Raw genomic sequence first — 16,828 nt, 5'->3', positions numbered from 1 at the left:
CTTTGCAACTCAGTTCAGAAGTTGCCCTCTCTTGGGAGTATCCTTTTCGACAACACCATGTTGGATGATGAAATCATCCTGACCAGGTAAAAGCAGGCTCAGCATTCGGCAGGCTCATCCATAAGACCATAAGACATAGGAGCAGAAGTAGGCCATTCGGCCCAGCGAGCCTACTCCACCATTCGGTTAGATCATGGTTGATGTGATAATCTTCAACTCCACTTTCCTGCCTTTTCCTCATAACCCTTGATTCCCTTACTGGTTAAAAATCTGTCTATCTCAGCCTTGAATATACTTAACGACCCAGCCTCTAAGCCCTCTGTGGTAAAGAATTCCATAGGCTAACTACCCTCTGAGAGAAGAAATTCCTCCTCGTCTCTGTTTTAAATGGGTGCACCCTTAGTCTGAGATTATGCTCTCTGGTCCTAGGCTCTCCCACAAGGGGAAGCAACCTCTCAGCATCTACCCTGTCAAGCTCCCTAAGAATCTTGTGTGTTTCAATAAGGTCACCTCTCATTCTTCTAAACTCCAATGAGTACAGGCCCAACCAACTCAACTACTTCTCATAAGAAAACCCATCCATCCCCAGGTTCAACCTAGTGAACCTTCTCTGGACTGCCTCCAATGCCAGCATATCTCTTCTTAGATAAGGGGGCCAAAGCTGTTGACAGTATTCTCAGTGTGGTCTAACTAGTGCCTTATATAGTTTTAGCAAAACTTCCCTATTTTTATACTCTGTCCCCTTTGAAATAAAGGCCAACATTCCATTTGCCTATCCCATTACCTGCTGAACTTATACTTTGGCTTTTTGGAATTCATACACGAAGACCCCCAAATCCCTCTGTGCTGCAGATTTCTGCAGTCTTTCTCCATTTAAATAATATTCAGCTCCCCTAATTCTTCCTGCTAAAGTGCATAACCTCACACTTTTCCACATTATATTCCATCTGCCACATTTTTGCCTACTCACTTAACCTGTCTTTATCCCTCTGTAGACTCTGTGTCATCCTCACCACTTGCCTTCCCACTTATTTTTATGTCATCCACAAACTTGGTGATAGTACATTCATTTCCCTCATCCAAGTCATTAGTATATATCTTGTAAATAATTGTGGCCCCAGCACTGATCCCTTTGGCACTCCACTAGTTACAGGTTGCCATCCCGAAAATGCCCCTGCCCCCACCCCACCCCCACCTCCACCGCATCCTAATTCTCTGTCTTCTATTAGTTAGCCAGTCCTCTGTCAATGCGAATATACCACCCCCAACACCATGGGCTCTTATCTTATTAAGTAGCCTTATGTGTGGTACCTTATCAAACACCTTTTGGAAATCCAAAATCTATTGGTTCCCCTTTATCTATCCTGCTTGTTACCTCCTCAAAGAATTTTAATAAATTTGTCAGGCATGATTTCCCCTTTATGAAGCCATGCTGACTCTGCTTGATTAGATTGTGCATTTCTAAATGCTCTGCTATTACATCCTTTATAATAGACTCCAACATTTATCCAATGACATGTTAAGCTAACTGACCTATAGTTACCTGCCTTTTTGTCTCCCTCCCTTTTTTGAATAAGGGTGTTATATTGGCAGTTTTCCAATCCTCTGGGACTTTTCCAGAATCTAAGGACACTTGGAAGATTACTACCAGTACATCCACTATCTCTGCAGCTATTTCCTTTAATATCCTAGGTGGCAACCCATTAGGTCCAGGTGACTTATCAGCTTTTAGCCCCATTAGTTTCCCTAGTACATTTTCTCCAGTGATAGTTATTGTACTTATTTCTTCCCCCACTTTTGCTCCATGATTATTTAGTATTTTTGGTCTGTTATTAGTGGCTTCTACTACTGTGAAGACTGATGCAAAGTCTTTATTCAACACCTCTGCCATTTCTTGGTTCCCCATTATTATCTCCCCAGCCTCATTCTGTAAGGGGCCTATTTTGACTTTGGCCTCGCTCTTCCTTTTTATATATTTAAAGAAGATCTCACTGTCCTTTTTCATATTACTTGCTAGTTTACCATCAAAGTTTATTTTCTCCCTCTTTATTATTTTTTTGGTCATCTTCCCACAAGCTTTGGAGGCAGCATGGAGTTTGTATCAAAACAAAGATCGAAGTCTACCAGTCAATGGTTCTCACATCACTTCTCTATGGCTATGAGGCATGGACAACTTAGTGCCATCATAGAAAGCAACTAGATGCATTCCGCCTTCACTATTTGAAATCTATCTGCAACATCAACAGGCAGAACAAAACACCTAACACCAAAGTTCTTGCAAGGTGCCAATACCTGGTATCTAGGCCATGCTTATCAGAGCTCAGCTTCAATGGATGGAAATAAATTTAAAAATAATAATAGAAATAGGTGGGAAAAGAAAAATATATTAAATATATATATCCAGACTTAACATTGAGTTCGACAACATCAGATCATGAACTCTCTCCTCCATCCCTACCCACTTTCCGATCCCTTTTTTCTAATAATTATATATATCTTTAATATATTTTTCTTCTCCCACCTAGTTTTATTACTATTTTTAAACTTATTTCCATCCATTGCTTTATCTCCACCTTTTAGCCTATTTCGATCCCTTCCCCCCACCCCACCCCCCCACTAGGGCCATCTATCACTTGCTCATCCTGCTTTCTACCCTTCATGTCACCATTAGCACACCCTTTAGCTAATATCACCACCATCAACACCCCTTTGTCCTTTTGTTTATGATATCTTTGGCAATCTTTCCTTTACCTCCACCTGTCACTGACCCCCTATCCAGCTCCACCTGTCCCACCCCCCGTAAAACAGCTTATATTTCACCTAATTTCTATTTCTCTTCAGTTCTGATGAAGAGTCATAAAGGCTCGAAATGTTAATTCTGTCTTCCTCCCCACAGATACCGTCAGATCTGCTGAGTTTTTCCAGCTATTTTTGTTTTTGTTCTAAATGGAGAAGTCTCTGTCATCAAGAAATCTTAACATTCAAGGAGAATAGAGTAAGGTCCCTACAGGACAGGTGAGCATGCCACAAAACCAACGCCGTCACTTGCTGCTCCAGCAGTGACTTCATATCTACCATTTGCGATTGGATCTGCAAACCAAAATTTGACTTAACATCACATACGAGACAACGCCAACCTAGACAACTGGTCTCCTTGCTGAACACTCATTTGTCGAGGCGACGTGAAAATCCACCAGTGAACAGCTGTTGCTGATGCCTTGACTTCCACATGAAAACAAAACAGTCACTGATCCCCCAGGAATCACTGCTGATAATTTTAGAAAAATTCTCCAATCTTCAAATTGAGAATCACAAATCAGTTAAGTAAAACAAGATTAATAGTTTCGTATTGATTTGAAATTAATTTTGAAGACCAGCAATTTACAAGATCAAAAAATAATTTAACTAATTCGACAGCAGTCACTGTTAGTTGATCAAATGCCGCAGCAACAAGTCACCCCCAACCACCATTGCTTCAACTGCTGATAAACTGAGGGGGAATAATTTGACTGTGATGCAGCCTTGGACTGTGGCCTACGTCCTTTATTGATAATCTCTACTATCCAGCCTTCACCAGGAAAAAGTTGAAATTGATTGGATCTGAAGGCTGGATCAATGTTAATATAATGATTGTTATTTTCAGTCACTACTGGTTGAAGTTGAATTAATTAACTGACAGTACTGGACAGATCTGGTCTAGCAATTATTTTTATTAGCAGTGACACAGCCCAGTGCTGAAAGATCACAGATCCCCCTAAAACCAAATCCCAATTTTTCCAAAAAGACCCAAGATACTGGAGAAGAATTTGACATGTATGATGAAAAGTCTTTCAGACAGAGACTAGCATGAATCCCATGGCTCATTTTCAAAGGATGGAGGTGCTGCATATGAACTGAAATACCATTTCAATTTTTAAAAATTGAGTTTTTGTATTTTGGTCTAAAGAGGGAGGGTACAGGACCAGAAAGTTACAAAGTCTGCCCCACCTCTGGAAATGGTGAACATTTTATGCTGCTCATGGAGCAGCTTATTTAATTATAGATAAAACCATCTAAATTTCAACTTCTGCTGAAATTTAGACTCCAGAGCAAAACTTCAGACTGAACTTGATCCTCTGAGATTAGTTTTTAATGCCATCGTCTATATCAACAGAAACACAAAGCTTTTAATACAGATCTCCTGGGCAAGTTACTTAAGTTTATCTTTTGTCTATTACCTTGGAATGACAAGGTGCCATGAAATATTTTAATCCTCTGTATATGTTGAATTCCAATTCCCTCCCTTCTCATCGTGCTTTTCTTCCTACTCCTAGCATTGCTGTAGATCTCCCAGCTTTGTTATTCATGAGTCTCTCCAATCCTCCCAGTCTAATTACTGCTTATCAGCCTATTTTGTTTTCATGCTTTGATTTCCCAATTTCTGCTATTTGTATTAAAACTGGTTTCCTACTATACCCTTTATTCGTCTGTGGCTTCTGTTGTTCTCACCAGCTAGAACTACTTTTCTCTGAAATGTTCCACTCTTTGTTAGCTCAGCTATTATTTCATTTCTAACTCTTGCCACAATTACCATGGGTAAATCATACATCAAAATAATCAACTTTACTGAATGACCCCAAACAAATTGACAATAAAATTTTACTCTTTTATATTTTTACTTTAAAACAAATCAGAATCCACATAAATTAAACTTGAATTAACAGGCAAGTTACAGTTGGTATGAACTATAAATTACACATGGAAAAGCAGATACAATAAAGACTATCTCACAAGATTCCAAGCATTTGTATTACTCCCCACACAAATATGGCACCACAAGTAATCTCTCAGCCTTTCCAACTTGATCTCCAGAATGTAGGATCTATCACTTTGCTCACTCAAAGAATTTGGTCATCAAGTGAACTGCAATGGTTGCTCCACTCATTCCGAATTCCCCAGAACTAGTCATCACCTAAATGGTGCAATCCTGCAGAACCTCCTAAGCTAGGTTCATGACTGTCTTGATGGCACATCAGGCAACTTTAAGAGCCTTTCATCTGACTCCTTTAATAAACCTCAAACGGTCCAGTCAGCTCTGGCAAAACTGAAGCTTAGCGGTAGAACTGTCTAATTCACAATCTCTGCTTTAATCTTGTCTTCAGCTTTCTGTCCTTTTTAACTGTATTACACACACAGCTCCTTGTAAATGTGCCTTTTCTGTTCTTTCCCTGCTGTAGCTCTTCTTTGTCTCTGCCCACACAGCTTATGTATCTTAACATCCTTCCTAGTAGGCATTCAGGTCAAGGGTCGCCAGTTACACAGACTAGTACTTCTTATTATCCAAGAAAATTACAGTTGATTCCTTTATAATTGATGCAAGGCCTTAAAAGTCCTTTTCAAACATTCCATAAAACAATTACCAATTCCCTAGACATATTAAAGAAGTTTCAAATTTCCCTTACTGTACTACTTCTGGGTCATAGTTCTTCATACTCTATTCATCTCTCTTACCTTTGAGACTCAATTCCACCTCTAAACTTGTCTTGGATGTTAAACTGGTGGATAGCCAAGGTTAATGGTTTAGCACAAAAATGAATTATTTTATAAGACATACGTGTCTTCCTGTACTAGAAAATTACTGCACAGCTTTCACTTTAACCTATGAATGAAGCCAGAAATAAAACAAATGGTATTTTCGTTCACACAGAATAATATGAAAAACAATGTAGCTTAGTTTCTTGTCAGAGAAAGTTGTTTAAATATTATGCATTGTCTTTTGCATTCAAAAGGTTAGCACTTAGTTGTGTGTTCAGAGTCCACGTCCAGAACTCTGCTTTGATGTAGGGTTCATGCACTGCATATTTAAACAAATTAAAACAGCAGCCAGATTTTACATTTTTCAACTTTCAATGGAATCTTATTTGATGAAAGTCCAGAATGTTAGCAGTCTGATGGCTGTTGGTACTCTCATCTGTACAGAGTTTCATCGATTAAAAATTAAAACATTACATGACAGTGGAGACCACTAATATGACTTTATGCTTGAAATATATGATAACTGAACTAAGTTAAAAACAACAAATAGACTTTCCTTTTAATAATCAAATAAGTTTTCCCTGCCTTTTGGCACATCACTTTAACCCATTTACCTCCGGATTGTTTACTCTGCCACATCAAATTTCCTCCGACTGATTTTTTTGGATGAAACTGCAGGGTGCTGTGCTTTGAAGTACAGCTGAAAATAAATGTCTATTGCGTACCTATTTATAATCCTTTTTTAAAAATTGCATTATTTGGTATAGTATCACCACTGAAAATAAACACTATTTCGAAAAGCAACTTTTAAAAAACAGCATTTAAATGACACACACTGCTGTATTTTTTGTGGTTATAAAGCTCGGTTAAGCTCAACGGGATACTCCAGCTTTAATCAATAAATAAGTACAATTTCAAAAGTAAATTAGACAGACTTATTCTGGCATCACCCAGGTAGGATGCCCTACTTATAATAGCTCTCTTGCCACAGTGAAGAAAGATGGACTAATGATGAGGTGCAAAGAGAAGCATTAGCACCATCAAACAGCAATAGTGGTCACTCGCCACATAATTCAGTTCGCAACAGTTCAAACCATCATGATATACCAATTTTTTTACTGAGAGGATTTTAAACTGATGTTTTAAAAAAAACAAGATTAGAGTATTAAGGCAGGAAAGAGTGAGTAAGAGAAAAGAGGTGGTGGGGAGGATAAGTGGACAGTGAGTGGGAGAGAGGGAATTAAAAGAAAATGGGGGGGTGAGGATAGGAAGGAAGAGGATGGAAAGGTGGAGCAATTGAGGTCAGGAATGCCAGGGCAGGCATGCTAACTCACTGACAATCTTTCACTCAGAGCTAGCAGACAACAAAGCACCCCAAACTATTTTCATCTGGTATTCCAGGATTCTCCTCGACTAAATGCACATATATTTGGAGCTATATAAGTTAAAACAGTATGTCACAAGTATTACAGGCTTGTTTGCTTTTGTTATACGTAGTGACTTTCTCCCACCCATGCTGTTTAAGTTTAATGTATTGGGTTCTGGGATTTGAAATTAGGAGTTACAGAATGCCACTAATGAAATAATTAATGAGTGCCACTATCTGTGTTTATGCAGTGTGATATTTTTAGCCAAACTTTGATCAGCTTAGAGTTCTCTTCAGGGAGATGTGCCAGGATATGTTCCATAAGGCTTTTCTACATGATGCACATTGTGGCATCAACAGCTACTCTGTGCTTTCATGTTTTAATTCCAGGAAATTGAACTAAAGTTTGAATAAACCCCGGCCAGCCAATTAATTCAGTTAGTCTGCTTTCTGTGAGTTTGTATATTTGAAGCAACCATAAATCTCAAAATAAGAAAGCTGCTCTGGGTTTTTAGTCAACTTTGTGCTTACAAATAAGTTCACAGAATTCTTCAGTAGTAGATTAATGAAGGTGTTAAACATCCTTACCAAAAGATTTTGACATCATTTGCATTCAAGATGCATCATATGTTCTCATTTGAAATCACATGCCCTTAAAAATCATCATTCAGCCATTATTTATCCCAATAGTGATCAATTGATATCACTGGTCATCAATTGGCATCAAATGAAATCACACAGCACTCAAACATCATTTGCAATGTTATGACCATAAACCAAATCCCAGAGGGAAACTTGGTTTACCCTTTGTTTTTGTACTCTGCAAACAAGAAGATGAAGTACTGATCTCAGCAGTAAGAGGTCCAGTAACACTTTTGGGATTTTAAAAATAAAAAGTAAAAGTTTTACTAACAAGAAAGCTTAAGCACACAAGATTACACAATTAGGGCTAGTCTTACAAAACATTCCCCAAAAAGAGACTCTAGTTGACTCCCTTATAGATGTTAACTGTAAAGGAAATCCAGCAATATTCCAGAAGGCAAACAATGACATGACCATTACCCTCATACACTCTGCGGTGGAATCCAGTTCAGAATAAAACTGCTTTTTGTAGCCCAAGACTTTTCTGGCTTAACTGGAAGGTTGATTCAAACTGCACCTCCTCCCAGCCCAGAGCAAACAGCTCCCCACTCAGCTATCTCTAGCTAAGCTCTCCTCAGTAACTCTAAAATATCTTCTTTCCTCTTCCATCTCTGGTTCTATTATTCTCGCACCTCTTTGAAACTCAAATATAAAATCTTTTATGTCTGTATCTTTTCTTTGCTTTCAGGTCAATAAAATATAATATCCCCACTACTATTTACCTATGGAATCCTGCAAGATGCAAACATATTTTTTGAGACCTCTGACTCTCCTTTGATATTCAAATGGACTCTCAACTTATCTAAAATGCAAATGTGAGATCTAACCTATTTACTTGGACCTCAAACTTAACACCTATATCATTTTTCATGTTTCAATGCCGCCCCCCCCCCCCCCCCCCCCCCCCCCCCAGACAACCTGATTCCTATCAACCTCTGCCCAGCTTAACTAAATCATACACAGACGCCCAGCTTTCTTTACAGAATAACACAATATTACCCCAAAATATTTTTTAAAATATCATCTATTCTTACAGCAAGCATTTACAATCATTTAATTACCTATAAAGCCTTCAGAAGTGACAAAAAATTGACTAAGTGTCAGACATCAGTTAACCTAAGTAAGATAATGAAATGGAAAATAGTGAGAAACTGTTCCCACTCAACAGAACATTAAGAACTAGAGGGCAGAGATTCAAAATAATTGACAAAAGGAGTAAATGTGATGTGAGGAATTTTTTTTTTCATCCAGCGGTGGTTGGAGTCTAGAACAAACTTCCCGAAAGGGTGGTGGAGGCAGGTTTGATCAAGGTATTCAAAAGAGAATTGGATTGCTATCTGAAAAGAGAGAATGTGCAAGATTACTGGGATAAGGCAGGAGAGTGGGGCTAGGTGGAATGCTCTTTCAGACTCGATGGGCCAAGTGGCCTCCTTCTGCACTGTCAAGATACTGTGATACTGTAATATCAGAAATATCATGCCATAGATTTTTCCAAGTTCCAGCTGATGCTGTTGTTACTCATGCATCATGTAGATTGCACTTGTACAGAGCCCATAGATGCACAGTGCAACTTTTGGATTTTGGCACAAATGAGATTGCAGTGTCATTGTGACCCTCAATAGTGGAAAACATGTCAGTGTTCCCCATTATGGGGAAAGGAAAATCTGCATCATTAACAAGGATATAATCACAAAACTATCCTATCCTCGACTTCCAGGTCTGGACACATAATCAACCAGTCAGACCGTTATAACTGTGGCAATAAAAGTGAGGATTGCATTGACATTTCAACTGCCCCAGAGCATAGGCACAATAGCTCATAGTTAATTTTTGGTGTATTTTTTTATATTTCTCATTATACAGGATTACACGATCACAGATAATAGATCTATAATTCTTAAATCAAAGCAAAAAGAATGCACTTTGATGTTTCCCCTCACGATTGTAGTGGCTTTAGTTTTGACAACCCAACACTTACTCCTCACACTCCAGTTTATTGCAAGAACAAAGGGACACCAAAGAATGAGGTAAGGCCATTTGGATGATAAAGCCTGTTCCTTTTACAGGCCCATTACAGACTCAACACAACCCATTTAATGTTCTACAGTCAATTCTGCAAAGTTGCTCCCTTCCTGAAAAGTAAATAAGCCAAAAATCCAAATATCTAGATGTCACATTTTCACAATTGACCAGTTACTTATCCTTCTACAATATTTCTATCAGTTCAGGAATCATTGTATTGCTTACCTTACCAGTTTAGAAAATACCATTATGAAGCACTATCACAAATAGTAGATTTTATTCTTCAAATTCTACTTAAAAGAGAAAACAAACAAGCTTGAAACACCAGAATTCAAAAACACATGTCTGATTACACTATTGGCAAGCTGTGGGCATGGATGTTCAATGGTTCACAGATGCCCAAGAACAATTATAGTTTACATAAGAACTCAGCGCTTTCAAAACAAATTCATTGTGTGAAGTGTGTTGAGACTTTTAATAAAACCTCAATGACCTAAGTTTCATGGACAATTCTCAGCAGTTATTTTTACTTCTAAACAATGACTGGTTCAAGGCTAACATCACTATGATGGAGCCTGTCATTGAAGTCAAGTAGTCCACTCTCATTAATTAGAGAGACCTGAGCAAGAAGATCTTGAATGAACTAAGAGCAGCTTGAAATCAAGTCCAAAAGACTGCTAGGCAGTGTACCAATGATGACTTGTTACAACTTTGCCAGTCTATCCAGGTGTCTATCAATACAGGGAATGTCAGGGGCATGTACGAAGGGATCAAAAAGGAAACAGGTCCATCAGCAAAGGAAAACGGCTCCACTGAAAACAAAGGCAGGGGAGGTCATCATCAACCGCAGTAAACAGCTGGGGAAATGAATGGAACACTACCTTGATTTGGCAGAACAAAGTCATCAAGGAAACTCAGGATACCATGGAGAGCATACCTATGATAGAAGAGCTCAATATCAAACCCACAGTGGAGAAACTTAGCAAAACCATTGACTCGCTTTCTATGGACAATGCTCCAGGTGTTGATGTTGTGCCGCCTGAACTCATCAAGCATAAGAAACGGGTGCAGCATCTGCATAAACCTCCATGTCTCTATTGAAGGGAGGAGACTGTTGCCCAGGATATGCATGATGCAAAGACTGTGACCCTTTACAAGAACAAGGGCAACAGTAGCAAATGCAACAATTGAGGCATCGCCCTGCTGAGCATCATGGGAAAGGTATCTGCCTGTGTTGCCCTTGTCACACTGCAGTTCCTGGCTGAACGCATTTATCCCAAATCGCAATGTGGTTTCAGAACCGGAAAACCTACAACAGACATGACCTTCTCGGTTCATCAGCTGCAAGAGAAATGCCGTGAACAAAGGAGATACTATATATTGCCTTCATCAATCTCACGAAGACATTTGACCATTTGAACAGAGGTGGTTTGTTTCAGCTGCTGGAGAAAATTGGCTGCCATTTACATACCAGGACTGATGGAAAGCTATTCAACCTTGCTTATCTGAGATCCAATACAAAGGTATGCCAAGTCCTCATCCGAGGTTTCCTCTATGCTGACGATGCCAGACTAGCATTCCAGATTGAGGAACCCCTGCAGTGGCAAATGGACAGAGTGTCTTATGCCTATAAAGAGCTTGGTTTGACTATCAGCATTAGAAAGACATGTTCCGGAATGTTACCATACCAACATCACTGACAACGTGATGCTGGAGATTATTGATGCTGGAGGTTATTGATAGATTCACCTATCCAGGCTCCACAATCACCAGAGATCTGTTACTTGATGTTGAAATCAACACATGCACCACAGAAGCTGCAAGTGTTAGGTCCATGCTGAGTAACAGAGTGTAGAACAACGGCAACTGACTTAACACCAAACTGCAAGTCTACAAGCCTGCATCCTCAGCACACTCACCTATAGCAGTCAGAACTGGACAACGTATAATAAAAGCAAAATACTGCAAATGCTGGAAACCTGAAATAAAAACAGAAAAAGCTGGAAAAACTCAGCAGGTCAGGCAGCATCTGTGCAGAGAGAAATAGGTTTAATGTTTTGAGTCCATATGAATTCTTAAGAGCCCCTTGAGCTCTGAAGAAGTCATATGAACCTGAAATGTTAACTCTGGACAATATATGCCAAGCAGGATAAAAGACCAGTTTCTATCTTCCTTGTCTCACACAATCCCCAGCATCTTGTGGCAGGACAAGGTCACCAACTCAGAGGTCCTGGAGCATGTTAATTCCATCAGTGTACACTTAATGGTAAGCCAACAACATCTGCATTAGCTTCACCACATTCATTGGATGACCAAAGACCTTCTGTGTGGTGAATTAGCCACTGGGTCACAACTTCCTGGGGGTCCATACCTCCCTTACAAGGGCACCTGCAAATAAGATATGAAGATGGCAGATATTGACACTGACAACTTGGGAGGCAGTTTCTGACAGCCGTGACCTGGTAAATCTTTAAATCATTCATTTTTTGTTCTTTCATAGAAATATATTTAATTTTAACTACTGATGTGAACCATCAAAATTACAGACCATCATATAAAACACCCAATTACACGAGTATCATGCAATTCACTTCCTCATTATAGGATTAGTTCATTTTGTAGCTGGCACAATGCACCAGACTGATGTGGTGTCCTTTGTTCATAACTATAAAACTGTCTCCTTTTCAAAGCAATGAAATGCTAAGTACGGAACGCATGGCCAGCAGTAGTTTATCATAACAATAAAGTGTCAGGATCTTGCACTCTAATATTCACCAGCTGCTATCTACATTCCCAGGAGGTACCTGCTCAGATCAGAATCAGAAAACAGTTTTAATTAGGGAAATTCTTGAATATGGATGAGACTACAATCTCATTCTTTATCCTCATAACCTTATGCCTCCAGTGATTCAAATCTAAAAGGCTCAGGATCCTGTCACAATCAGGACCATTATGTGAATGGTCGACTGAAGCATATTACTAATCATTTTATGTTGTTAAACCATCAGATGAAAATATCATGGAAGCTGCAGAACATCCTTAAATTTCTTAGGATGCTTCTATTAATTTTAGCAGAAAAGTCATTTTACATTTGCCCAATAAGCAAAATAAGTGGCTACAAATTATATTACCCATAGTTCTAAGTGACATTAGTCTAACACAAAGGTGTTAGACTAATTCTTTCTTTTTTGCTAACCCTGCAGCTTCTCCCCACAGACCAACCAATTCCACATAGTGCAGAAACAAAGAGAAGATGCTTGCAACTGCATGTATCCCCGCATTTCTACACCCAGTGCACAATGATCTTAGTTCACCGGGGAATGTAGACAATCAAGGTTCTATTTCCATTTTTTCTCCTTAGGCTTGATTTAAGTAATTATTTAATATTTTTGAAATCCTAATTTCAAATCAACAAGGAGGCATACATTTAATTTTCTTTTAGAGGCTGCTTATTTCGACTGGGCTCAATTACTAGGATATTGAGGAATAGCCTGTGCTGAAAACTATACTAATTTGGCAAATGTAAAATAATTCACTTTAACGAACACCCAGATTGGTATCAAGTCTAATTCTAAACAGAATTCTTAAAAAAGTTAGCATGGTACACATTTGGATTCATATCATTGCATATATCCACATTTACAAACTTGTGAAACTTGACAGCATTTTATATTTTATCTGGGTAGATTTGTTAATTTATTATATGAGAGAGCAAGCTCCCTCTTCATTCTCTGATTTCCCCAGGTTAACTTTGGTTGAGAGACTGATTTGACCAAAGGCAATGCTGATCTGAACTAGATGCTAAGATATGGGTGAGGTTAGCCCATAATTAACTCTTCGGGCCTGATTTTCATGGAGGAAATAGGAAGGACAAGTGAGGAAACTTCCCAACTGGCAGACATGTCTCCTTTAAACTTGCTATATTTTCATTTTGATGAGGTGAGGTGGAATGGAAGCTGGCTCGTTACTGCCATAGGCAGGGCCAAGGTGACAACTGGGGTTGGCAGATCGCAGGCTAGAATGCTCACCTCCATTTACTGGGACATCAGTGCAATTTTAATGAAGAATGTCAGGCCCTCAAACCCTCACACACCCCAAATGGCCCTCCATGCCTCCTCACACCCCCTCATATTCCCCATGTTTCCTTTATGCCTCCTCATATCCACCATTCCCCCTCCATGCATTCGCCATAGTTAGTCACCTAGTATCCGTGGTGGGCAGACCTCAGAAATGATGTTCATAAGAAATAAACTTCTCATAATCTAATAGAGCTCTTATTCAAAAACATTTCACACTGAAATGAACTCATTCAAAAGCCATTCAAACATTTAAACCCTCAAGTAGCCAATATGTTGTAAAAACAAACATCTATTTCACTAATTACAAAGTCACCTAATCCTTTAATAAATTCTTAAAGCTATCAACCAAAATGTCTACATAGTACCCTACTGAGATAAGTGGTTCTGGAGCTTTTGAAATTCAGCCAAGCATTCATAATGGGCTCAATAAACGCAATCCAAGAGCAGGTGGGAGGTATTTTTTCCTCGAAGTGAAAGCTGCAGAAGGTTTTTCATTTCAATTTATAATACCTCCGGGTATTTAAATTATTAAAATAAATTATATTAGAAATTACAAGCAGTGTTTTCTTGAGTTTTGGGAAAAGTACTCTAATGGATCTAAAAACATACAAAATGCTGACCAATGTGACCAAAACCCAATAATAATCACTTAAGTAAAGTCACAGAGAACTTACAATATAACACCTAATTATTGAAACGGAAAGAACAAGTGTTTATTTTTATATTTCAAAGTCTGTCAATAAAAGAATTCCAGGAGCACGTGGCTGGACTGGGATACCCCTGTGGTTTACAACTCCTTTGAGAAGGTGTGAACCCCAACTATTTACAAAGGGGTCTAATTCCACTTTAATTGTGGAGGTTTTAAACTGCCCGCCACTGCACTGGAGCCAGCAAAGAGCTCCCAAGTCAGCCTGGAAACCTGAGACTTCTCCTCTTAGTGAGGCAACTGCCTGCCCTCTACTCAATACGACCACATAATAATATGTCAAAGAAAAATGTAAAATAATGGTGCTACTTAAATATCAGCACTTTTTAAACCAGTTAAAATACTGAGCTATAGCAACAGATAGATACCTTTAAAAGCTTGCTGCTGCTGCTATCAGTGAAAAACAGTTCAAAGAAACTAATACACTATGCAACTTTAATATGGTTAGACCGCTTTCATATTCTCCTAAGAAGCTGCTGGAAAGAAACATCAAATAGAAATGCAGCCACATCAGCAGTCTAATGCTGAAATATTCCGAATCAATTTACTACTGAATCTTCAATTAAACAGAAAAAAGTGATGACAAATAGTAATCAAATGTTGATTCAGTTGAAAATGTCAAATTTAGAATGCTTGCTGAAGTAATAACACTCAGATTTTAGTTTCTACTTCTCATAGTTGCAATATCCTTGAGCTTGAGATCATAAATTGAAATACCTCTAAAAATAAACAAGCCTTGATCAATCTGAATAACTTTATGATGCATTCATATTACTGGGGCAGGCGATGGCATAATGGTATTGTCACTGACCTAGTAATCCAGAGACGCAGGGTAATGCTCTAGGGATCTGGATTTGAATCCCGCCGTGGCAGATGGTGGAATAAACCATTGCCGATTAAAAACCCACCTGGTTCACTAACGTCCTTTAGGGAAGGAAATCTGCTGTCCTTACCTGGTTTGGTTTACATGTGACTCCAGACCACAGCAATGTGGTTGCCCTCTGAAATGGCCTAGCAAGCCACTCAGTTGTGCCTTAAAAAGGTATGAAGCTGGACAGACCACCCAGCAGCGACCTAGGCACCCAGAAATGATAACTGCAAACTCAGCCCTGTCAATCCTGCGAAGTCTTCCTCACTAACATCTGGGGGCTAGTGCCAAAATTGGGAGAGATGTCTCACAGACTAGTCAAGTAACAGCCTAACATAGTCATCCTCACAGAGCCATATCTTACAGATTATGTCCCAGATGCTCCCAACCCTGAGTATGTCCTGTCCTACCAGCACTGTCCTGCCGAGGTGGTGGCACAGCAGTATACAGTCGGGAGGGAGTTGCCCTGGAAGTCCTCAACATTGACTCTGAACCCTATGAAGTTTCATGGCATCAGGTCAAACATGCCATGTACTGACCTCCCTCAGCAGATGAATCAGTGCTGCTCCATGTTGAACACCACTGTGAGGAACCACAGAGAGTGGCAAGGGTGCAGAATGTACTCTGGGTGGGGGACTTCAATGTCCATCACCAAGATTGGCTCATTAGCGTCATTACTAACTGAGCTAGCCAAGTCCTAAAGGACATAGCTACTAGACTGGGCCTGTGGCAGGTGGTGAGGGAACCAAGAGGGAAAAACATACGACCTCATCCTCACCTGGCTGCCACAGGAGCATCTGTCCATGACAGTATTGGGAGGAGTGGAGACTTCACATTGAGGATACATTGATGTGTGGCAATACCACCATGCTAAATGGGACAGATTTCAAACAGATCTAGAAACTCAAGACTGGGCATCTATGAGGCACTGTGGGCCATTAACAGCAGAATTGTACTTAAACACAATCTACAACCTCATGCCCAGCATATTTCCCTCTCTAGCATTATCATCAAGCCAAGGGATCAACCCTGGTTCAATGAAGAGTGCAGGAGGGCATGTCAGCAGCAGCACCAGGCATACCTAAAAATGAGGTGTCTAACTGGTGAAACTACAACATAGGACTACTTGCATGCCAAACAGCATAAGCAGCAAGCGATAGACAGAGCTAAGTGATTCCACAACCAATGGATCAGGTCTAATCCCTGCAGTCCTGCCACATCCAATCATGAATGGTGGTGGACAATTAATCAACTCACTGGAGGAGGAGGCTCCACAGATATCCCTATCCTCAATAATGGAGGAGACCAGTACATCAGCTCAAAAGATAAGGCTGAAGCATTTGCTACAATCTTCAGCCAAAGGTGCTGAGTGGGTGATCCATCTTGGCCTCCTCCAGAGGTCCCCAGCATCACAGATGCCAGTCTCCAGTCAGATTGATTCACTCCACATGATATCAAGAAAAGGCTGAAAAGCACTAGATACTGCAAAGGCTATGGGTCCTGACAATATTCCGGCAATAGTACTGAAGACTTGTGCTCCAGAACAGCTACAACACTGGCATCTATCTACCCAGCTATGTGGAAATGTCCTGTACACAAAAACAGGGCAAATCCACCCAATCAGTCTACTC

General features: G+C 39.7%; 1 protein-coding gene across 1 annotated transcript in view; it reads right to left on the bottom strand.

The window, feature by feature from the left end:
* map2 (microtubule-associated protein 2) overlaps positions 1-16,828 on the bottom strand; it is a 362,870-nt gene that overhangs the window by 210,757 nt on the left and 135,285 nt on the right. The window lies entirely within an intron of this gene.

The sequence above is a fragment of the Carcharodon carcharias genome, chromosome 12, assembly GCF_017639515.1.
Source record: "Carcharodon carcharias isolate sCarCar2 chromosome 12, sCarCar2.pri, whole genome shotgun sequence".
In the NCBI taxonomy this organism is placed as follows: domain Eukaryota; kingdom Metazoa; phylum Chordata; class Chondrichthyes; order Lamniformes; family Lamnidae; genus Carcharodon; species Carcharodon carcharias.
The sequence above is the reverse complement of the archived record's forward strand: the minus strand, read 5'-3'. Positions and strand labels throughout refer to the sequence as shown.